This window comes from Phyllobates terribilis, unplaced genomic scaffold (assembly GCF_046119375.1).
Source record: "Phyllobates terribilis strain yellow unplaced genomic scaffold, ASM4611937v1 Scaffold_1__5_contigs__length_1240528914, whole genome shotgun sequence".
Classification (NCBI taxonomy): domain Eukaryota; kingdom Metazoa; phylum Chordata; class Amphibia; order Anura; family Dendrobatidae; genus Phyllobates; species Phyllobates terribilis.
In genome coordinates this window covers 1073234627-1073260307 of record NW_027362761.1, presented here as the reverse complement: position 1 = coordinate 1073260307, position 25681 = coordinate 1073234627, and the positions used below count along the sequence as shown (strand labels likewise).

Here is a 25681-nt window from a genome sequence, read left to right as displayed (position 1 = left end):
ATTAACAGAAATAAACACTTGAAATAGATCACTCTGTTTGTAATGACTATATAAAATATGAGTTTCACTTTTTGAAATAAATTAACTTTTTCATGATATTCTAAATTTGTGAGATGCACCTGCGGACCATTGACAGTCATTGAGCAAAGTAAAATCAGTGGGTACAAAACTATTAGTGTGTGATAAAAAAATCAAGTGTTTTATGTGGCCTCATACTGACATTTCTTGTTTTCTGTAGTTCACAGGTCAGCTTTACCCTATAGACTGGTACAATATGTGCATAGTCATCTCACCATTAGAGGACGGGCCATTTATCTTCAGCTATATTGTAGTGCTACAGGCATAGATAAGTCAGGTCAGCAACACAAAGTGAAGAAGTTCAATTCCTAGAGACTAAAAGTTTTAGGACTTTGACCCCAATTTATCAAGATCGGAAATCTTCACAATGGTGTTGATGAGGGGACAAGGTGAAGTTTAAGACTCTTGATTTACGTAGAGGCAAACGTGTCGTAATGAATCGGAAGCGTCTGATGAGTAGCGTGCGCCAAAGTGTGCATCTCAGCACAAATTTTACTTAAGACCATGCTGGAGTAAGTTTGAAGCAAACTGTGGGAAACTGCAAAAATGGCGTAAGAATGCCAAAAGTCGCAAAATTTTAGCACAGCCTCAAGTTGCACCAAAATTCAGAATTCTGGTGTAAAAGATTTGATGACTTACAAGTATCAGCGGCCACATTCCACTGACATTGGGCAGGGTTTTCAAATAGCTTGTAAACTGGTCACTCAATTTTACAGGAAATACCGCAGCTCTAAGGGCAGTTTCTAATTTCTCTGAACCATGGTGTATGTTTGGGATGAACCACCTCACAGGCAGAAATCAGGCTGTTAACTCCGGTCAGGAGACAAAACGGTCATTACGATCAGAGCAGACGCTGTTTCACAGATGTGTAAAATCGACCTAACTGCGCAATGTGATAGTAACAATTGGCCCCGATAAAATCAAAAAAGCTTATACTCACCTCCTGTGCCGGCTCCGTTCCAGCGTTGTCGGCACTCATGGTCCCGGGCTGTGATGCGGCTGTTGTGACACGTGGTGCCAGGCGCCCAATCAGCGCTGGCGTCACTGTCTACGCCTTCGGACAAATTGAACATGAAGAGGAAGTCAGAGATGAGCTGCAGCCCAGACTTCCTCTCCATGTTCAATGTGACAGGAGGCGGAGAGAGTGACGCCAGCGCTGACTGGTCACCACGTGCCACAACAGCCGCACGGGATCCCCAGGACTGCGAGTGCCGACACCACTGAAACGGCGCCAGCACCAGAGGTCAGTATAGTTTTTTTTTTTTTTTTTATCGGGGCCAAACATTTAGATCAAGAAGGAGTTGTCCTAGTAGTGGATAACCCCTTTAAACTGTATTAAAAAAAAATAATTCTTGGCAATGCTAAGTGCAGTAATATACTCCCCCTCTACAGCGCCGCTCTGGTCCTCTTCTCAGACTGGGGTCTTGTTCTGATGCTCCATAGACTTACCTTGAAAAAAACGACTTCAGGTTCACAAATAAACCCTAGTGTGATCTGTAAAGGAGTAGAGCGATGCTAGAAACGGGAGGGTGCAGCAATCGTCAAGTATTTTATTGCACTTACACATTTAGACAGGTTTAGGGAATAAAAAAAATTTTGGGAGCTCCTCTAAGGACAACTGCCATAATGCACATACATTCTGCTGCATCTTAATAAAATAATTTGGAAAAGCAGTGTCTCAGACACAGCTGTAGCCAGGAAAGTTCTTAAATAGGAAAGTGGCACAATTTAATATATGCATCTATTTGCACAACAAAATAATCTTGGAAGTACATTGTGTTTCTCTTCATATCAAGGCTTTCATTCTTAACCCCTTAACGACCTTGGGTCTTTCTGTTTTTGTGTTTTCATTTTTTGCTCCCCTTCTTCCCAGAGCCAGAACTTTCTAAATTTTCATTCAATATGGCCATGTGAGGGCTTATTTTTTGCAGGACCAGTTGTACTTTTAAACGCCATCACTGGTTTTACCATATCATGTGCTGGAACGGGAAAAAAATTCCAAGTGCGGTGAAATTGCAAAAAAAAAATGCAATTCCAGTTGTTTTTTGGGTCCTTTTTTTACCACGTTCACTGATTGCTAAAACTGACCTGCCATCATTATTCTCCAGGTCATTACGAGTTTGCAGACACCAAACATGTATAGGTTCTTTTTTATTTAAATGGTTGAAAAAAATCCAAAGTTTGTTTAAAAAAAAAAAAAAAGACGCCATTTTCCGAGACCAGTAGCGTCTCCATTTTTCGGTATCTGGGGCTGGGTGAGGGCTTATTTTTTGCGCGCCGGGCTGTCGTTTTTATTTATACCATTTTGGGGTAAATCCGATGTTTTGATCGCCCGTTATTGCATTTTATTGCAATGTTGCAGTGACCAATCCAGAAGGATTTAAGCAATGCATTATAACATTTATATATTTGTATAAACAAATACCAGCAGTTACAAAAATGGGGCATTTCAGATAATTCCTCAGTGCATGAAGTCAGGGACCCCAGGATAGACATAGCCCTTCTTAGGGTAGTCTCTGGGTTATTTATTATCTCTGAAACCAATCCTCTTATTTTCCCCTTTTTTTCTTCCGGAAGGAAAGACATTTGTTTTCTTGACTCTAGCAAGATTCCCAAGAAGATCTGTTTGTCTTAGTTTCAGTTGAGATTTTTTTAGATTTATTAGCCACCCTAAGGACGCTAAAATTCCTGACACTTGCGTTACTGCTAGATTGCATTCAGTCTCTGACTCCCCCACGATGAGAAAGTCGTTCAAGTATGGGATGAACAGCACATCTATTTCTCTTATGTCTGCTGACATTTCCACCACTATTTTTGTAAATGCTCTTGGGGCTATAGATAGACCAAAAGGGAGGACATGGAACTGCAAGTGTTTTAAATGTCCCCTGATGTTGACTGCTACCCTTAGGTATTTTTGATGCCTGAAAATAGGCACACGGTAATAGGCATCTTTGAGGTCTATAGTGGCCATGAAACATCCCGGAAATAATAGCTTTATCGTTGATTCGATAGTTTCCATCTTGAACCGTTTTGGCACCAAAAACTTGTTCAGACCTTTTAGGTTTATGATAGTCCTGAGTGATTCGTCTGTTTTTTTCTTAGGAATAGAGGACCGTAGAAACACTTTTTTTCCTCTCCATTTGGAACATAAGCTAACGCTCCCTTGTGAATTAGAAACAGAACTTGTTGTTCTAAGGCATTTTAACCTAACCCCGAATGTTGGCATTTGGTGACAATATATGTGTCTGGGGGGGAAAGAGAAATTCTAACTTTAACCCGTCCTGAATGGTGTCTAGTACCCAGGGGTTTAGGGAAATATTTTCCCAGGCAGGGAAGAACTGTTTTAACCTTCCACCTACCTGGGACCTGGCGTCATTGTCTCCCTGATTTTTTTGTTAACCAGGACAAAAACCGATCCCCTTGGGAGGTCTTCCCTTTATTCCTGGGTTCTTTTCATTTTGAGTCTTTATATTTTGCGGCCCCTTTCCTGAAAGGACGGAATAGCCTCTTAAACCTTGGCGTGTTAGTCTGGGGGAACCCTTTCTTAAGAGTCTGCGGCTTTATCCAGTATCTCAGCAAGTGATGATCCAAAAAGAAATTTCTCCTTCAAAGGGGATACTGCAAAGTCTGAATTTTGAGTTGAAGTCCCCTGTCTAGTTTTGTAGCCAAAGGGCTCTCCTGGCTGAATTAGACAAGGCGTCGACTCGTGCTGTCAGACGGACAGCGTCTGCTGAAGCCTCAGCAAGGAAGTCTGCTGCTTTCGCTATATTTGGTAGGCATGCTAGTAGTTGATCCCTAGGGGATTTGTTCCTGATCTGTTCTCGCAGCTGACCTAACCATAAACTTAAGGATCTTGCAATACACATGGCCACTATGTTTGGTTTGAACGCTGCAGCTCCAGATTCCCATGCTTTGTTGAAAAAACTCTCTACTTTCCTATCAACAGGGTCTTTTAAAAGTCCTGCATCATCAAATGGGAGAGCTGAGTTGTGGGATACTTTACATACCGCAACATCGACTTTAGGTGTTTTATCCTAATACTCTGAGTCCTCTGGCTCAAAGGGGTATTTCCTCTTAATTAGTTTTGGAGTGAAAGCTTTTTTGTCTGGTTTCTTCCATTCCCTTTTGATTAATTGGGCAATGGTTTTATGTACCGGAAAATATTTATGTTTCCTGCTCTCCAATTCCCCAAACACTTGATTCTGCATGGACCTAGGCTCCTTCACTTCCATGATGGCTCTGACCGCCTTCACTAGCCTACTAGTATCTCCAGGCGGAAAACATGAAGGATCCCCATCGCTGTCAATAGAGGATGATGACGGTGTGGAGTCTGTGTAGTAGTTTCCCAGCTGTCGTTCCTCAACATCCTCTTCTGAACTAGACTTCCCGCTAGCCTCTTTTGTTGAAGTGCTGGCTGGCGATGCCTCTTCCCTGTGCCAGTCATTGCATTGGTTGCCCATCCAATATAGAGTTCAATTTAAACTTATCACGCTTACCCACAAAGTGCTCCATGCTTCAGTACCCCCTACATCTCCTCTCTTGTCTCAGTCTACCACCCTACACGTGCCCTCCGTTCTGCAAATGACTTAAAATTAAAATCCTCCATAATCCGAACTTCCCACTCCCGTCTCCAAGATTTCTCGCGTGCTGCGCCAATTCTTTGGAATGCACTACCCAGGACAGTTCGATTAATTCCCAATACCCAGTTTCAAGCGAACCCTAAAAACACATTTCTTTAGACTGGCGTATCGCCTAAACACACTCTGTCCGTCCCAGTTTTCCCCCATATTAAAATCTTCTTCAACTTCAGGTTCATACCAACCATGCACATAATAGCCTCGGTCAGGACTGTACACATATTGGCTGGCGACCAGTCCATGTATTATTATTTATCCTATTTAGTATATCAAGGCTGCATTATACAATATATGTACTTTTTACCTTTTGTGTCTCCCCCATTTCTTCATAGACTGTAAGCTTGCGAGCAGGGCCCTCACTCCTTTCGATATGAGATATGCTTATTCTGTATTGTCTGTATATGTCCCCCCTAAAATTTGTAAAGTGTTGCGGAATATGTTGGCGCTATAAAAATAAAAACTATTATTATTATTCCCTTAAGTGATTTCCTAATCTCGACTTTAATCATGTACCGCATACTATCCATGAGAGGGGGACTCTTGACAGGGTCTTTTCAATATAATCCCTGCATAACCGTTTAGTGTAGGCTGCCCCTAATCTACACTTGCACAGCATACATTCTTCATGTTTAGACTTTGCGCCTTCCTAGGACTGTCCTAAAAAAAAATGTATAAACAAAAGTGGATACATCTTAGCAAAGATTTTTCCGGGATTACCCCTGACTTACCCCACCTGACACAGGACTACCGAGGTCGGAGGGGCTGCGCTTCTGTGGTTCTCCAGGCTGAGTTGCATCCTCCATCCTTGAACACCTTGCAGCATGGAATGGAGGAAAGGGGGGGATCTTTATTTGATATTCCACCTCCCCCCAGCCGGAAATAGGAGTAGCCACAATCTTCTTCCCTGGGGAATCACATAGCCAATACCGGCCGTGCCCCAAGATGATGCCCTGCTCTATCCCGGGGATGCACTAACCACTATGGGCCGTGCCCCTCGGATGCATCGCTGTGCCGGCTCCCAGCGATGCACTGCGCAACCGGAAGTGACATCAGACACCGAGCAGGGGTTCCGGGGAAGCACTATGCTGTGCCACCGGAACTGATGTCATTCCTTTTGTCGCCCAGAGATGCACCGCGCTCCCGGAGAAGCTTCAATCCGGTGGCCGGCATCTGGAGCGGCACCATGGACGCCTTCCCCACCGCCTTCGGAGAGATCCATGACCCTGCGATCGGCTTCAGGTGTGCTGCGGACGCCTCTCACAGTGCTCCCGGTCCCTCATGGTTGGCTTCTGGTGCGACGCAGCCACTTTGACCAGGTAAATTCTTCACTCCTCTGGCAGCGCCCGGGGAGCCGTAGGGTCTCCTCCAGGACAGGAAACCACTGAGGCATGATAGAGGGGTCCAACTTTTAATCCTGTAGGGTTTCCTGTCCTTGGGACGGATCCTCTCCTTATGGTGTGGTGGTGGGAAATGGGAAAAATTAGAATATGGGATAGTTCTCCCTGAATTCCTATATGTTCTGGAACATTCAGCCTCTATAGTCCCAAAAAAGGTCTTTGGCATGATCAACTCCCTTTTAGTATCCTTCATATGGGGCTCAAACTGAAATGGACCACTCTTTAGAAGCAGAACTCCCAGACTTCTTATACTATTTAGATGGCCAACTTCACTTTCTACAACAATCTGGATAGCAGATAATCATTTGCCTAATTCTGAACACCACCTTTGTGTACTGTTTGAGTGTTCAGAGTCTATGGGGGTCTTGGAGGCACCAGGGCAATACGGATACTCCTTCCTACCAAATCACAGACTTGCAGTTCTAGTGTGGAGAGACACCAAAAAAGATTTTTCAGTCCAAGGACACAGTACCGGAGTCCCCCTTATGTCATAGCAGTACTCTTCCCAAATTGCTACATTCCCAATATGCTCAGTTTTGGTAGAACTTAGAGGAGTCAACAGGTATACATTCAGGATGTTCTTGTTTCTTTCAATGTCAACAGCTCTATCAAACCCACCAAACATGTTTTCTTTAGGTATCTGCAACTAAAGCATGCCCCAAATAACCAGTTCCCAGACATTGGAAATATTTTCATATCCTCATATTCCCAGATAGTGATTCTAAAGGAGCCAGGGGTTGATCTTTATATACAGTTACTAAGCAGTAAATGCTCTTCATTGCCATCGTTTGTTGAGACCAATAATACCCTCCCTGTCAGAGGCGGATTGGAGCAAGGCCTTGACCTCCCTACAATAATGTTTCACCAGCAATTATTAACAGTCTAGTGAGTCAAAATATACAGGTGCATCTCACTAAATTAGAATATCATGAAAAAGTTAATTTATTTCGGTTCTTCAATACAAAAAGTGAAGCTCATATATTGTGTAGTCATTACAAACAGAGTGATCTATTGCAAGTGTTTATTTCTGTGAATGTTGATCATTATGGCTTACAGCCAATGAAAACACAAGTCATTATCTCAGTAAATTAGAATACTTTATAACAGCTTGAAAAATGTTCTTAAAATCTGAAATGTTGGCCTACTAAAATGTATGTTCAGTAAATGCACTCAATACTTGGTCGGGGCTCCTTTTGCATCAATTACTGCATCAATGCTGCGTGGCATGGAGGCGATCAGCCTGTGGCACTGCTGAGGTGTTATGGAAGCCCAGGTTGCTTTGATAGCAGCCTTCAGCTCGTCTGCATTGTTGGGTCTGGTGTCTCTCATCTTCCTCTTGACAATACCCCATAGATTCTCTGGGGTTAAGGTCAGGCGAATTTGCTGGCCAATCAAGCACAGTGATACTGGTGTTTGTAAACCAAGTATTGGTACTTTTGGCCAGGGCTGTGGAGTCGGTAAGCCAAACCTGCGACTCAGACTCCTCAATTTCCCTTACACCGACTCCATGACTCCGACTCCCACATATATTGCTTATATTTAAGTGAAAAATTTATTGTAGTACAATGTGAACATCAGACATTTAATCATTTTTACAATACAATAATCAAGATATTTAGATAGAACATAATATATATTTATTGGAATACATTAGAACACAAAAAACTGCAATAAATTGTAAATATGTAATATCGATTACATATATATATATATATATATATATATATATATATATATATATATATATATATATATATATATATATATATATATAGTACAGACCAAAAGTTTGGACACACCTTCTCATTGAAGCTCATGAAGAGAATGCCAAGAGTGTGCAAAGCAGTCATCAAAGCAAAAGGTGGCTGCTTTGAAGAACCTAGAATATCAGACATATTTTCAGTTGTTTCACACTTTTTTGTTAAGTATATAATTCCACATGTGTTAATTCATAGTTTTGATGCCTTCAGTGTGAATGTACAATTTTCATAGTCATGAAAATACAGAAAAATCTTTAAATGAGGTGTGTCCAAACTTTTGGTCTGTACTGTGTATATATATATATATATATATATATATATATATATATATATATATATATATATATATATATATATATATATATACACACACACACACACACACACACACAACACTATGTAATAAACTATGTAATTGGCAAAAAACTGTTTTCAACAAAAACATTATACTAAATAACATTTGTGCACTCTATGAATTTGTTCTAAGAAATAGAATTGCCTCCATCAGATCCTCCTTCATAGATGACCTCAAATCTGACCTAATACTTTTAAGGCTAGAGAACAACCTCTCTACACTAACTTGGGTTGGAGGCAAAGCCGTAACCACATGGGCAACATCTCTAACAATTTCCGGGTATAAAGGAATTGCCTCATGCACAGTCAGTTTTGATGAACAGTTGAATTTTTCTATTTCTTTGAGAGCAAGTGAAACATTTTGCTGAAATATGGTCAATCTGCTTGCTATAGGAGACGGAGTGAAATCTTTTTCCTTGCGGCAACGCTTTGCCTGCTCCATGTCATCCAAATACTTGTCAAAGTCAAACTCCTCATCTGATGAGGATGAAGATATGGCAGCAGTAGCACTGGCCGGACCCAAGTCCTCTTGCGCCTGGCAGTCCTCCTGTAGGCCACTCATCCTAACTGCTACCTCAGTCAGAGCTTCTTTTCCTTTAGTAAGCCGTTGATCATCAAGCAGTATATGATGACTTGGGTCCACATAAACAGCTGCCAGAAAATTTTTATTTTCCAATAGCTGTGTCTCTCTCCGTTTTATTGAAGCAGAAATGTCATCTGCAATTAAACCTCCTCTTTGGGACAGGCAAAATAGCAAGTTCTTCCACTCCCTTATGAAAAGGCCAGGAGTTAAATCCTCAGCTTGTAATTTTTTAGTCACGGTAAATGGGTGATTAAGCAATTCCTTCAATTCAGCCACCTGTGTCCATTGACCTTCATTTAGGGTTACCTGAGGGTTCGCCATATCTATAAGAAACGGTTTTAGTTCAAGCAATCGCTCAATCATTAAATAAGTGCTGCCCACCGAGTGGCTTGATCGACAATTGCCCCTTTCCCAGCAAGTCTCTTCAAGATGGAATCAATTTTAGGGGTTCTGGCGGCAATAACCAATTTCCTCACTTTTCCAATCAGATTTCCAGCATGTCCCTCTTACAGACTATCTCTTATTGCCAGCTGAAGCGTGTGCACAACACAGCGCATGTGATGAATAGGAAAGTGTTTTGAAGCAGCTTCAACAAGATCATCTATTTCTAAAGTAAAATTTTGCTGTTCTTCTGTTGTAATATCAGTTTGTTCCTCAGTTACATGAACAGCACTGTGGCCTTCCATCTCAAACATGCTGAATCCTAAATTTTCTTCTAGCTGTTGTTTATTACTCTCATTCATCAGTTTAATTGTACTTATGTTTGAAGCATTGTCCGTTACAATAGCAAGAACCTGTTCTTATTTGAGTTCGTAATCTTGCAGAACTTTTTCCACTAAGGCCTGCAGAAACTGGCTGGTGTGATGAGCTTTAGTATCTTTTACTGCCAGTGTCTTGGTAACTATTTCTTTGTTGTCACAAACATATCGAACATTGATGGCAGAATAGTTCACTCTGTGACGTGTGCAGGCATCCATTTTAAGAAACATGGATCGTCTTTTGAGAGTCTTTTTAAGATCTTCCTTTTGTTTAAGGGCTTCTTCAATCACTAATTTTCTAATACTTTCTCTTTCCAGAGAAACACCAAGTTTGCGGGCCATTTCTCCATTAAGAGCTGTAAAAGCTGGTCGTGCAAATAATGATAATGGTACACCGTCCTTCACAACAAGCTGTATGAGCTCTCTTTTAAACATATCTGCTGTCATTGTTACAGTAACTTTGTCACTTACAAGATATCTTGTTAATGATGTTTGAGATGCTCTTTCCTCCTTTGCCCGGCAGGAAGTGCGGGGCGCGGGTTTCTTGGTGCTGCTGTTATCTTTCTCAGTCACAGTTTTGAAAACTTCTGGGTGGAAGTGTTGTAAATGTCTTTTAGATTGGAAGCTCTTGTAGGAGCTGAGTATGCACTGATTTTGGCATCACAGCATTTGTTTTCCTCTGGGTCACTTGTCATACATTGACACACAAAATATTTTTCATCTTGAGTCACTGTGAAATGCTCAAATACAGCTGACTTCATGGGGAGCTTCTTAGACATTCTGTAATCATATAAATTCACTCTCAAAATAATTTTGGCCTATAATATAAAATAATGTATATTATAATTCCACCAGAACAGGGAACCGTGTACAGTGGGGAAAATAAGTATTTGATGCACTGACAATTTTGCAAGTTTTCCCATCTACAAAGAATGGAGAGGTCTGCAATTGTACACTTCACCTGTGAGAGACAGACTAAAAAAAATTCAGAAAATCACATTGTATGATTTAAATAATATGCATTTTATTGTATGAAATACGTATTTCATACAATAGAAAAACAGAACTTAATATTTGGTACAGAAACCTTTGTTTGCAATTACAGAAGTCAGGCATTTCCTGTAAATTCTGTTTCTCTCAGTTGAAGTGTACCTATGATTAAAAATTTCAGACCTCTCCATTCTTTGTAGGTGGGAATCGACAGTGTATCAATTACATACTTTCCCCACTGTATAATTTTGGATAGAAATAAAACAAACTTTGCGTAAATCAATAGTACAGATGCCAAATATAAAGTTTGTAAAATATGTTATTAGATAGCTTTACTTTGAATTTCCAATCTCAGGCTTTTCTTAGGGTACAGCTCACTAAATGCTTCACAATCTATGAAGAGGGGAGGAGGGAGGGAGCAAGTTTGTTGTGTATCATACTCCAGGAACAAAGAAACTGATAACAGAGCTAATAACTTGATGTTTTGGCTTCTATACCTATACAAGTCCTCATATAAGTCTTCATCAATCCTGTTGCTGTATCTTCCCTGTATATTGTATAGAAGCTAGCTTCCCAAAAGTATATGAGCTCAAAGAAAAAACAAACAAGCATCAAGCATACAGAGAGAACATACAGTATACTGGACTATTGATTTATGGACAGTTTATTGAAAGTTTAAATATGCTTTAAGAAGTAATTACCTTAATCTTGTTATCCTGTTCACTCTAGCAATTCTTCTGAGATGAATGCAGGCCTTCCTTCTTTCTGAGTGTTTACTTTTTACCCTGGTCTGTAGAGGAGGAGCTTCACTGCTGTTGGAGTGCAGCACTGACTTATCTCAGCTAAGAAAAAGCGTAGATCCCCAGGCTACATTCACACCATGGGCGTAGCCAGGATCAAAACTAAGGGGGGGGCAGAACCTCATACTGCACACCTCAGCTGCTGCAGAACCTCATACTGCACACCCCTACACTTGAAAATAAAGCCTGCACCTTAAGAAGATGTGGTGAATGCAGTCTATTTATTCCAACTATCAATTGATGTTGATGTGTTACTGAAGACGAGCAATGCCTGTCCTGGGCGTCCTTTTGGGCAGCTGTGAGGTGTACCTGACTGGTGCTAAAAAAAAAAAAAAGGAGTATTAGTCTGTGTGCTACTCAGCTTTCATTCTTTTTGGTACAGATAAGATATGGATAGACAGATATGGATAAATGGATGGATAGATGGAGGGATGGATAGTTGGAGGAATAGATAGAGGGATGGATAGATGGAGAGATAGATAGATGATAGCCATATGGATGGATAGCTGGAGGGATAGATGAAAGGATGAATAGATAGAGTGATAAATGAAAGGATAGCTGGAGGGATAGATAGAGGGATGGATAGATAGATGAATACATGGAGGGATAGAGTGTGATAGACAGATGACAGCTACAGACAGCAAATAGTACATTGCACACATAGTTTACACATTGTACAGAGAGCACAAAATAATCACCTACAATTTTAGCATAAGTTACCTTCCTGTGACAGAGATGAGCAGTAGTACTTTTACTTTCTCCAGCTCGGGGCCCAGGAATCGGATCCTGTGCAGGGCAGGCACCCCTCCTCCTCCTCTCTCTGGTGAAGACGGCAGAAGACAGGACAGAGGAGGGGAGATTGCCCCCTGCAGTCTGGAGCCCGTGCAGGACAGGAGCACTGCAGCATACAAGTGAGTTTTGATAGGTGCGTGCCCGTTTCCAGGGGGGGGGGGGGGGCAGGTTTCAAGATATGACATTCAGACACATTGTTTTGTGAGGATCCATTTTTGGGCTCAAAAACAGATCCTGACAAAGAATGAGCATGTCAGTTTGTGCGGCGTTTTTCTAATCTGCTTTTGCTATTGAAAACATTATCTATGAGCTCAAAAACCTTTCAGGTGATGCGTTTTTTTAAAAAGCTGATCTGCTTTTGCAGCTGAAAAACATATACTCAAAAAACGCAGCAAAAATGCTGTGTGTGAATCTAGCCTTAGATCAGGAATAGAACAGCCATTTATAGGACATTTCATAACTTTCCCAAATTCCTATGAAAAAATATGCAGCACATTCGGCATTGAACTACTGTACCCAATTTATTATATATTTTAGGAGTCGGTCCATTTTATACCAACTCCACCAAAATGAGCACAGACTGACTCCACGAATCTGACTCCACAGCCCTGCTTTTGGCAGTGTGGACAGGTGCAAAGTCCTGCTGGAGAATGACATTTCCATCTCCAAAAAGCTTGTCGGCAGAGGGAAGCATGAAGTGCTCCAAAATTTCCTGGTAGACGGCTGCGCTGACTTTGGTCTTGATAAAACACAGTGAACCTACACCAGCAGGTGACATGGCTCCCCAAACCATCACTGATTGTGGAAACTTCACACTAGACCTCAAGCAGCTTGTATTGTGGCCTCTCCACTCTTCCTCCAGACTCTGGGACCTTGATTTCCAAATGAAAATTGGAACTCTGGAGTGTGTCAGTGACTGCTTTCTGGACATCTGTCAAGTCAGCAGTCTTCCCCATGATTGTGGAGCCTACTGAAACAGACTAGGGGACCTTTTTAAATGCTTAGGAAGCCTTTGCAGGTGTTTTTTATTAATTATTTTAATTTGAGATAATGACTTTTGTGTTTTCATTGGCTGTAAGCCATAATCATCAACATTAACAGAAATAAACACTTGAAATAGATCGCTCTGTTTGTAATGACTATTTAGGAATTTCACTTTTTGTATTGAAAAACTTAAATAAATTAACTTTGATGAAATTCTAATTTTGTGAGATGCACCTGTACATAATCCATCAATGCTACCCGACACCTAGCAGGTTATATAAAATGGGTAGGTCCACCACTGCAGATTGCCATAGGTGTGGGGAAAAGGCAGTAGATTTTATACAGCTGATGTGGTATTTCCCTCCTACTGCAGACTTTTGGAAGGAGGTCATAGCTATCCGCATTGAGATCATGCAAACCCCCTGTATTACTCTGCCCTAAGGTGTGCTTATTGGAAATATTTGAGGATACTTGGCTTCACTATCCTCAGGGAAACATTGTTTTTCGCTAGCAAGGCTATTGCCGAGAGATTGATAGAAGATCCCAAGTGATGAGAATTTTCTTATGAAAAAGTATGTGAAATTTGGTGCCTTACATGTCTGTCTTATGGTTTTGGGTAAAGGGATTATCCGTCCCCTCTCTTTCAGCACATGTACTGTGGGAATTTGCTGGTATCTGAGCTGGGACTGGAGGGTATGTATTCTACATACTCCCGGCCAGAACCCATCTAGTGGGCACACCGTCACTCCATACAAGTGTATGGAGCAATGCTGCACCCACTGGACAAGCTGTGGCCAGGAGCAAGTAGAACACATACATACCCTTCAGTCCCGTCCAAGCTCAGAAGTTAGGACAAAAGAAAAGTTAAAATAATGAGTGGGGGTGAAGGGGGTTGTACTGTATTTCAGTTAAGAGAAAATATCTCCAATTGGACTATACCAGTCTGAAGAGTTCCCACCACAAGTTTGACTACAGTATGGCTAGCTATTAATCAGAGTAGCAAAAGTCATTAGGGAAGTCTGACCCAGGACCAACTACAATAGGATGCAATCAGTATCTAGCCAGCAATGCACAGACTGGCAGCAGGTCTACCAACCCAAGCATGAAAGCTTCATAAAAATATATGCAACTGTCAGGAAACCTGTGGCCAGTCTGTGCGTTGCAATCCAATCTCTGAACTGATTTATACAGATATCTGTATGTGCCCTAAAGCCCCCGTCTCACATAGCGAGATCGCTGCATTGTCACGGTTTTGGTGACGCAACAGCGACCTCACCAGCGATGTCGCTATGTGTGACACTTTGCAGCGATCAGGCCCCAGCTGTTAAGTGTCCTGGACCATTTTTTGGTCGTTGCCCTCCCACTGGTCAGCACACATCGCTCACAGTAGCAGGCTCGTAACCATGATAAACAACGGGTTACTAGGTGCGCGTGTGCCCCTAGTAACCCGATGCTTATCATGGTTACCAGCCTGCTCCAGCAAGCTGGTAACCAGGACATCATGGAAAGATTCTTTCCACGATGTCGCTGCTCCCCTGATCGTTGGTGAGCCGGCCTGTTTGACAGGTCACCAGCGATCACATAGCGCCGCAGCAACGATCCTTGACAGGTCGTATCGTTGTCGTGATCGTTACAGCGTCGCTAAGTGTGACGGAGGCTTTACAGCAGCAATTGCATGTTTTTTTAAAGCATACAATGACATTGATATTTGCAGAGCGATAAGAGAAAAAAGACAAACCACTGTCTGGATTATTTAAGAGGCCTATTACATAGGAAGTTATGCCCCCTCCTTCCCGATTAGCTGTTATCGGAAGCTGCGGCAACTAGCATTCACTTGTCGAGCTGCTCCATCTACTTGTAGTGGCTGGGGCTTGGTAATGAACATCCATCTCCTATTCAAATCAATGATGCAGATGTGCAGTACCCTGCGGTGGCCACTATCAGTAGACGGAGCAGCTTGGCAAGTGAGAGCTTCTGGCCGGCAGCTGATTGGTGGGGGTGCAGGGACCCAGACAGACATGCAACAGTAGACAACCTTTTTAGCAGCTGATCAGCTGCAGCAGTTTTATGACAGTGTTACACCACCTGCCAGGAATAACAGACATTGCTAGACCACCAGCAGAACAAGGGTGGAATATCTATTGTTTTTCTTTTAAAGGAGGCCCTGAAGTGCTTAAGAGTATTCCCAAAATCACAATGTATTCTAATTTGTAAGTATTTATTCATTTGTACCAATATAATCCATGTTTGGCACAATACCCTAAGGATGCCCCTCCAGTTTCCATTGGAACTACTAGCAGCCACTGGTTGATCAGACACAGTGCAGTCCCGTACCTGGTTTACTGCCACATCGCTCTAGGACACCTAGAATGGACCTTCTGTGAGGGAAGATCCCAGGAAGGGTAGAGCCTCCTTTGCAGTGCACCACTCATCAGCAGTGCTTGTGTGCTGTAACTAGTCCCAACATGCAGTACATCACTCCACTTAAGAGCAGAAACTATCTTGCAGGACTGGGTTCAATACAGGAGCTGAGATTAGTTGTCATTTGCTGCCGAGACATGATGTCAAATTGCTATTAATGCTCGGTTGGTACATATGGCAGTGGATAATCTTACCAGATTCGTCAATAGAGCAGCATTTGCAGTTTCTTAAAACTGATGCAACAGGCAATAAACTGCACTGCAGTTATTTTTTCCAGGCTCATCCCCTTACTCATATTGTCTACTACAGGCAATTTGCTCCAGTGGTACATACACCTACCTGTTGTAGCTGGCTCCAACTCAGAGCTGCCATCGATCTCATTGTGGCGATTCAGCTATGAGCATTTTTTTCTTCCAGGCTGCTCTTTTGACAGGTCATGACTGCAGACAGCTTCCAGCAGTTTGATAGCTAGCTCCCTGCTGCAAATCAGCAGTCACACCCCATCAGAGCAGAAGCTGCTGCCAAACACATCACTGGAAGTTGCTGACTCCCCATCAGAAGCAGTGCGTAACCTGTGCCGATAAATCTGCGCTGGGCAGAACAGGCAGGTAGTTAGCACTTACCATATATACTCGAGTACAAGCTGAGGCACCCAATTTTACCACAAAAAAAAAAAAATTAGGAAAATGTATTGACTCAAGTATAATTCTAGGGTGTGAAATGCAGCAGCTACTGCTAAATTTCCCCATCTGGGTATGCATGGCCCCTCTAATCCCCAATCCTGGTATGCATGGCATCATCACTGCACATCTAAAAAAAATAAACACATACTCCTTCCTCACCTCTGCTCCAGTGCTGAATCCTGTTCTGCTGCAGCAGCTCATGTCAGCATCTGAGCAGTGCATGGAGTCCCTGCCATGCCCTCTCAGATGCTGATGTAAGCTGCTGGCATTCACTCCTCTCCATGCTGGGACTATGGGCATGGAGAAGAGTGAATATGCATTCTTTTTAGTAGCGGGCACTGCCTGCTCCTACAGAGAATGACTATGCATTTGCCACACCCATGGGAGTGGAGAAGAGGGAGTATTCATTTCCCTTTAGCAGCAGGCACACGTGGTAGCTGCAGCAGCTACTGCCTGTGTACTGCTCCCCTGCTGCCACAACCCCACCATTTCTATATACTCTAGTATAAGCCAAGCTTTTCAGCACTTTTTGTGCTGAAAAAGCCCACCTCAGCTTATACTAGAGTATGTATGATACCTACTAGTTAGTTCTGAGACCAACAGTAAAAATATGTACTCTTGGATAAGCCTTTAATGATTTTGTGCAGAAACCCTTGATAAGATATGGTTCACAATGTTTTCACCCACATTAGTTTTTACATGTTGCAAAGACTGACAGCATGAAACTACACCCTCATGTAAAATGGGTTTGTGAGATTCAGTTCTATCATGTTTTATGTATATTGAACTAAATGCAATTTGAAGAAAAAAAAAAAAAGCCAGTTCTTTCATTACAGAGCACCCCAGGCCGATTCTCCGGAGGGTCATTTATACTTTAATATTCACAGCCAGTAATTTTCATAAGTTTTATTATTCATGTCAGTCAAGGATACAAAAAAAAAAAAAAAAAGAAAAAGTTTTTCAATGCAAACTTGGAATATTCAGCACTACAATGGCACACAGAATAAGAGCATTTGGTCCACAAACAAAACAATTCAATACATTTCACATAAAACGATTGATCTAGCATTTAAGTAATAAGACTGTTCCATTTCTTGCTGTCCCAGAGGTGCATAGATCCAAGCACACAAAACAAGTGCTATAGGAGTTTACCAGTATTTCAGTGGGCAGAAGACAGGACTAACCCAGGGATCTAACCATTTAGATGGAAACAAACCCAAATAAAAACTTGAAATAAAATTGTTCTGTTACAAATCAGTTAACATGTGGTGCCATACTGCCTGGTCCCTGCACATGTAGTTGCTTACTGTGAAGCAGCCTAGATTTATATTTGCACAAGACTCAACTGTGAGCCCAGCACAGGCCACCACCCCAGTGGTTTGCACCAAAGTGATGACATCACTAGTGTCACAGGACCACTAAGGCCTCGGACTGGCTGCAGCCATCAGGTGACTGAAAATTGTGCATCAGAGAAACATCCAATGCCTCAGTGGATGTGACAGAAATAGGGTAGTCATTGCTTCTGGTGCAGCCTGTGCACTGGATGCATGGGGAGGGGGTCACTGCAAGCAAGTATGGCGGTTTGCAGTTTTCACTACATCAATGCCCCTACTAAGCTTTTTTTTTTTTTTTTTTTTTACCTTTAAGGGGCTGTCAGAAATAGTTACAAAGTGCAGTTAACGGCAGTGTCTGAATATATCCCAAGCCTGTGTCTTCATAGCAGTCATCCCACACTCCTGACACTGGCCATCAGGCTACTGGAGATTACAGGGTAATGTACTGAGCACTGGACCCAGCAGGCACAATTATTAGGCAATACCACATGACATTTAGCTTATGTTAGGAGAAATTACAGCCATTATTTGTAATGAGAATCCTCAGATATCACCAACTTGTAGTTACATTTTGTAATAGTTAATTCTTGAAATGGCTGCAAAATCACGAGACTTTCCCATAGGGAGAAATTAAATTTGTAACAGATTTACCACTATGTGCGAGACTTCACATATCAGCGATAGCCTCCTAAGCCGACATCTTAAATGCATGGTCCCCATTCTTACAATACATCTCAGCACCATAAAGTCAAGAGACTTATCACTGGCATTTGGAAATAATGCTGCAGCCAGAAGTAATTCGCAGTGAATGTTTAGGCCCACTGTCTCCTAAAGAGGGGAAAAAAAAGCCACAATACCTAATAATTACACATATCAGAACATAAGGAATAACTGAGCCAAACCCACTCTTGGAATTTCAGACCCAACTCCACAGATTAGATTGATAAGGTTTGGGAATGGAAAGACTTTACCAAATATTGTGCACAGGCTGAATAGTATAATTATGCAAGCACACATTTTACCAAGCTCTCCAGTAGGCCGGTGTAAGTGTCAAGAAGGGCATCCGAGAGGAGACCACAGTCACATGATGTAAGAGTACTTCATTGAGTTAAATGAATCTTGTATAGTTGGCCATCAGGGAAGACAGATTGCACATTGTAAGCCATAGATAAAGGAAGTGGACTTTAGATGATTCTCAAGTTCCTATAAACATAAGAAAGACTAAGTTTTATTATGCACAGTGATGCAGAAAGTTGTGCAAGTCCTACAATGCATTGTTGCTCCCGACAGGATACAAAGTAAAAACATTTTCTACCTTGAGTTTGAGAGAGCTTTTATATACCCCCCTGTGATGGCCACTTAAAGAATAGGTCTTAAAGTGGGCAAAGCTGGAAAGGGGACATTTAAAACTAGTTTTAATACTTTAAAGAAACCTCCCCACCTTAGACCTGGATATAACATGTTATTACACCACAAGTGCACATCCAGAGTAATTATACTCCCAGTCTTGCAGAGACGTGGCCACAGGCCCCACACCCATGCAAGCTTGCAGGGTCAACGATTCCCATAGAACAGAAAGCTTCGTTGATGTAATGTGCAGCCACCTCTGTTCACCCTGTCTGGATTGAGCTTCCAACCCACACAGGATGAGGGGTCAGAAGGACCTACAATATAGATATGTAGACCAGGGACCTGCACCTAGGATAGACTCCATGTACAGTAGTGAGGTTGTATAGAGCACCCCATCTCTAACTTGGGTGTGGGCTTATAGTAGGTGCACATTACAAACCACCAAAAGCTTGCAAAACTAGTCACAGTAAATGCAATCCATTATGGATTTTTCAGGGAATCTACAAAATATTAATCACATGCAGAGCCAACGCATTCAAGTATGCACTGCAGGTCAATATCTGCAGCATGTGGAATCTACATCAATACACTATGTAGTTAGTAATTCAGCAGCAGTGTATACACATACATGCAGACGGAGCAATGTCACAGGTTTAAGACTGGGCTGTAAAATGAATTCTTGCATTAAGCCAACTGCATTAACAGGCCAAAGTTTTGCACTGGAACAAGTCAATGTAAACACACCTGTATTGTTCAGCATGATGATGTGGAGATTAGGGTACGATGGAGCATTTACTAAGCCGCCTGCTTCGGGGCACTAGCCTGCTGTTTGTCCTCATCTGTTTGGGAATTGGACCACTCTCGATACACACGAGATACTGTTGCACGTGAAAAGCCAAGCAGTTTTGCAGCCTCTGCAACGCTCTTGCCTGAAAGGATCGTGCCAATTATCATGCCACGTTCAAATTCATTCAGCTCTTTCATTTTCCCCATTTTGAAGTACTGACTAATTGGCACACACACACACACAACTGTCTTAAAAATAAGATTCCACTGCCAGAGTTTTCACTCCAGAGTCAAATTGCAGATTTCCAAGAGATTCCTACAAGAGAAAAGAAAAAAAATAAATTTTAAATCTAGTATGAAGATACATATAGTCTGCACAGACACCGAACAAGCAGATGTATAGAGCACAAAAAAACCTTCGCTGAATGTGTCAAGCATTTATTCCCCCTCCACACCAGACCCCAAAATCAAAGAGGGCCACTATACTTCACTTTGCACAACTGACCCAGAACTCTTGGGTACGTTCACTTATCAGGTATTTACTGCAGATGTTTCTGTGCCATTTCTATGTCTCATTGCAAGAAAAACAGTGGAAAATACATAACCTGGTTGCAGATTTTCCCCCCCACTCAATAGTATGGGTAAAATCTGCAAGCACATTGAGAGAATGGACATGCTGCAGATTAAAGTCTACAAGAAAAAATAAGCAATGTGTGCATGAGACTTCACAAATCTCAGTTTGCAGAGACTGAAATCCTTCAGGTTGTGACAAAACTGCAGAACATAAAAACACATCCACAGACCCTCAGGGCTTGTTCACACATTGTGTTTCTCCTAGCATTTTTTTGTCCCATTAAATGAAAGTTTTCTGAAAACTCAAGCTGCCTTTTGCGTTGCAGATTTGTTGGGGATAAGTCCTTTTTGGAGATAGATTACATTAAAAATGTGCAGTGTCCTATAGCCTGTGAAGTAATGCATTACTGACTGCAGAAGGAGCCAACTGAGAATCTGTCAGTACCCCATGCCAGTCTGTAACCCATCGGGCTTTAGGCTATGTGCCCACGATGCAGAAATGCTGCATATTTTTTCTGCTTCTCCCTGGCAGGAAAAAGGCATGCATATTTTAAGTGCGTTTTTTCTGCCAGGCAGAAGAGTTTGTGAAGCGTTTTTGCATGCACTTCCGCATGTAGGTTGACAAGCGCTTTCCAAGCGATTTTAGCATCACTTGGAAAAGTGCTTGACAACTTGGTCACACTATATAAACCCATGCCACTGGCATGGATTTATATAGTGTGAACAAGTAATAGTTTAAAAAAAAAAAAAAAGAAGAATGGTAAAAAATAAAAATTATACTTACCAGGGCTGTGGAGTCAGAGTCGTGGAGTCGGTATAAAATGGACCGACTCAGACAATATATAATAAATTGGGTGCAGTAGATCAATGCAGTTTGTGGGGAATATTTTTTCATAGTAATTTGGGAAAGTTATAAAATGTCCTATAAATAGCTGTTCTATTCCTGATCTAAGGCTACATTCACAGCATTTTTGAAGGATAAGTTTTTCAGCTGCAAAAGCAGATCAGCTTTTTAACCCCTTTACGACATAGGGCATATTGGTATGCCTTGTGCCATCACCCCCAGTTCAGTGAGGGCTCCGGCGCTGAGCCCGCACTGAACCGAGCACATGTCAGCTGATTCTTACAACTGACATGTGCACGCAACAGCCGAGGGTGGAATCGCGATCCACCCGCGGCTGTTAACATGTTAAATGCCGCTGTCAATCTCCGACAGCGGCATTTAACTCCCGCTTCCAGGAAGAATGTCCTAAGCCCCGCCCATCGGCAACCCCATCACATGATTGCAGGTCACCGATGGGTGGTCATGACAACCCTGGGTCTGCAGCAGACACCAATGGTTGTCATGAGCTGGTCACTATGAGCGCCACCTAGTGGTTGGCGCTCATAGCACAGGACCATCTCTGCTGCATGCAGGGGGATCTGCTCGTCCCCTGTATACAGCATAGCCGATCAAATGAGTTCTGCTTCTAGTCTCCTATGAAGACTATAGAAGCAAGCAAAAAGTGAAAAAAGTGTATTAAAAAATAAAAAATGTAAAAGTTTAAATCACCCCCCTTTCGCCCCATTCAAAATAAAAAAAACAAAAAAAAAAAAACACATACACATTTGGTATTGCCGCGTTCAGAATCGCCCGATCTATCAATATAAAAAAAAAAATTAATCCGATCGGTAAACGGCATAATGAGAAAAATTCTAAACGGCAGAATTGCTTTTTTGGTCGGCGCAAAATTACAATAAAATGCAATAACGGGCGATCAAAACATTGGATCTACCCCAAAATAGCATCAATAAAAACTTCAGCTCTGTGCGCAAAAAATAAGCCCTCACAAGGCCCCAGATCCCAAAAAATGGAGACGCTATGGGTCTTGGAAAATGGCACCATTTTTTTTTTTACCAAACTTTGGAGTTTTTTTCGCCACTTAAATAAAAAAAACCCTATACATGTTTGGTGTCTACGAACTCATAATGACCTTGAGAATAATAATGGCAGGTCAGTTTTAGCATTCACTGAACGTGGTAAAAAAAACAAACATGTGGAATTGCATTTTTTTTTTGCAATTTCACAGCTCTTGGAATTTTTTTCCCGTAAACGATATGGTAAAACTAGTAACGACGTTGAAAAGTACAACTCGTCCTGCAAAAAATAAGCCCTCACATGGCCATATTGACCAAAAAATAAAAACGCTATGGCAACAAGGGGAGCAAAAAACAGAAAATGCTCTGGTCCCTGAGGGGTTAAAAAAATATTCACATCACATGAAAGGTTTTTGAGCTCCTAGATAATATTTTAAATAGCAAAAGCAGATTAGAAAAACAATGTGTCTGAATGTCATCTTGAAACCCATTGACTTTGCTGGGATGGCCAGAGACACTGCATTTTACTGCAAAAAACTGATCCGGACAGAGCAGAGAAAACACCGGGGGACATTGGTAGGCAAGTATAATCTTTATTTTTTAAATTATTTTTTTTTAACAGGCACTATGACACCCGAGTCTGGAGGAGAGTCCTCTTCAAACCCAGGTACCATCCACACATTAAATCACAATATCCATATGTGCAAATGTGCTGACACGGCTATTAAGCATTTCAATGTAAGTCAATAGCAGCAATTATGCTGCATGTCCGTAAAATTGACATGCTGCATATTTTCCGCAATTATAATCCACAGGAGAAATTTCCGCAGCATATGCACAGCACATGCAGATCATTGGGGACCATGGGGCACATATTACCAAGTGTTTTCACGGCAGAAATTCCACAGCAAAAACACAGTGGGTACGCAGCCTTATGGCCTCCTCTGCTGATTTTTGATCATATAGAAGTTTAATGTGCAGCCAAACAAGGAGCCTGTACAAGGTAAATGCGGCAACAATTTCAGTGGAGCTTAGCCATTTGTATGCATGCACTTCATGGACAAAAGGGCCCCAATCCCTTTAATAATGCTAGGCCGTGCGATCAACATGCATGCTCCGCCTGCAGCGCCCCCTGTGCTGCACCTCCGGGCCCCATTGCTGCTCTGCACTGTGCTCGAAGCTGCAGACCCCGCAGTCACGTGGTGCAGCGCTCACAGCGCGGGGAGGTTAACCCCCTCACGGCCGGGTATTACTTGTACCTCACGACAGGATACAGGGCGGAGATGGCGGCTCCGCGCTGTGTTTTAGAGAGGTTACGCTCTGCCCCCCCTGTGAGACCACTGCAGGCACCGCAGCTCTGAGTGGACAATGAGGGAGCGAACATGAGGAGAATAGGGGCCGGCTGCAAGGCTCCGCGCACCCGCGGGATGTGACGAAGAGCGAGCACCGCGGCTCTTACCGACGTCTCCTTCGCACCGTAACCCCAGGTGAATTCGCCGCCCCTGCACCATGTCCCGCACACAGCCCGAACCTCGCACCGCTACTTACCAGCAACCGAACCCAGAGAGGAAGAGGAGGGCCCGGCCGCCAGCTAATAAAGGAGAGCAGCTCTCGCGAGAGTCAGCGGGTGACGCGACGGTGCCAGACACCACGTGACTGATTCTCACTATCCAGCTGCAGTCTACTGTGCGGCGGAACTACATCTCCCAGCATGCCTTGCTGTTCATTGTACTGATGTGCATGATAGATGTTGCAGTCCGCAGGGATTTGCAGTTCTGCTTGGTGAATAGTGAGGGTGATTGTCCAAACCTGGCAACGACTCGTGTGCCGAGGAATGGGCATAATGACTAGTACAAGAATAATGGAAGGTGTGGGGTTTCCTGGGCTCCTGCACGGACTGTGTGTAGGTTACAGGGCACGAGCATGTCCTATGTAACATGTATTATATGTTAGTGGATTACAGCCAGCACTAATGGGCAGGGATCATCTACACTCGGAAACGTGCCAGCACTAATGGGCAAGGATCGTCTACTCTAGGGAGCATGCCTGCTTTTTTGGGCAGGGATCATCCACACTAGGGAGCATGCCAACACTAATGGACAGGGATCATCTACACTAAGAATGTGCCAGCACTAATAGGCAAGGATCGTCTACTCTAGGGAGCATGCCAGCACTAATGGGCAGGGATCATCCACACTAGGGAGCATGCCAGCACTGGTGGGCAGGGATCGTCCACACTAGGGAACATGCCAGCACTAATGGGCAGGGATCATCCACACTAGGGAGCATGCCAGCACTGGTGGGCAGGGATCGTCCACACTAGGGAACATGCCAGTACTAATGGGCAGGGATCATCCACACTAGGGAGCATGCCAGCACTGGTGGGCAGGGATCGTCCACACTAGGGAACATGCCAGCACTAATGGGCAGGGATCATCCACACTAGGGAGCATGCCAGCACTAATGGGCAGGGATCATCCACACTAGGGAGCATGCCAGCACTAATGGGCAGGGATCATCCACACTAGGGAGCATGCCAGCACTAATGGGCAGGGATCATCCACACTAGGGAGTGTGCCAGCACTAATGAGCAGGGATCGTCTACACTAGGCAGCATGCCAGCACTAATGGGCAGGAATCATCCACACTAAGGAGCATGCCAGCACTAATGGGCAGGGATCGTCCACACTAGGGAGCATGCTAGCACTAATGGGTAGGGATCGTCCACACTAGGGAACGTGCCAGCACTAATGGGCAGGGATTGTCCACACTAAGGAACGTGCCAGCACTAATGGTCAGGGATCATCCACACTAGGAAGCATGTCAGCACTAATTGGTAGGGATCATCTACACTAAGGAACGTGCCAGCACTAATGGACAAGGATTGTCTACACTAGGGAGCATGCCAGCACTAATGGGCAGGCATTGTCTACACTAGGGAGCGTGCCAGCACTAATAGGCAGGGATCATCCACACTAGGGAGCATGCCAGCACTAATGGGTAGGGATCATCTACACTAAGGAACGTGCCAGCACTAATGGGCAGGGATCGTCTACACTAGGGAGCATGCCAGCACTAATGGGTAGGGATCATCTACACTAAGGAACGTTCCAGCACTAATGGGCAGGGATCGTCTAACACCTGCAGATGCTGGGGTGGTGCTGGACCGCCCCTTTAAAGAGCTCGTTCACACGACTGTATTTTTGGCTTGCGTTCTATCTGTGGAAAAAACGGACAGCACTCGGACCAATGTTATTCAGTGCAGCCGTTATGATGAGTGATTTCTTTCACTGACCAAATCTGCCTGTAAAAAAAAAACTCAGCGTGCACTAATTTAGTCTGTCAATCGGATGAGACTCGTCCATTCACATCTGTGGACGCATGGAAAAAAATCGGATGTCACAGTATAGCATTCAATTTTTATGGTTACATTACAAATATGTAACACAGGAAACTGTAAATGATTAATAGCTGCTCATGTATAAAAGAGATTGTATATGGACTGCACACGGGTGACAAGTGAGAAGAAATCGTCCCACTTTTC

The 25681-nt window shown here is 43.0% G+C and overlaps 1 protein-coding gene, 1 long non-coding RNA gene and 2 other non-coding genes across 6 annotated transcripts in view; 1 reads left to right on the top strand and 3 right to left on the bottom strand.

Annotated features, from left to right (window-relative positions):
* Nucleotides 1–25681, top strand: part of LOC141159937 (uncharacterized) — a 405956-nt gene that overhangs the window by 144238 nt on the left and 236037 nt on the right. The gene's annotated exons all lie outside the window — the stretch shown is intronic.
* Nucleotides 7642–23830, bottom strand: LOC141159921 (uncharacterized). Of its 2 annotated transcripts, none has more exons than XR_012249918.1 (5): nt 23686–23830; nt 19666–20023; nt 12078–18774; nt 11259–11676; nt 7642–10385 (listed from the first exon to the last, which is right to left on the bottom strand). It is a non-coding gene; the product is annotated as an uncharacterized lncRNA (long non-coding RNA). The 2 variants fall into 2 exon arrangements; XR_012249924.1 differs by having other exon boundaries at nt 18594–18774.
* LOC141175166 (small nucleolar RNA SNORA26) lies at nt 18844–18957 on the bottom strand. The gene has a single exon (XR_012253018.1). It is a non-coding gene; the product is annotated as a small nucleolar RNA SNORA26 (small nucleolar RNA).
* Nucleotides 23389–23506, bottom strand: LOC141175177 (small nucleolar RNA SNORA26). The gene has a single exon (XR_012253019.1). It is a non-coding gene; the product is annotated as a small nucleolar RNA SNORA26 (small nucleolar RNA).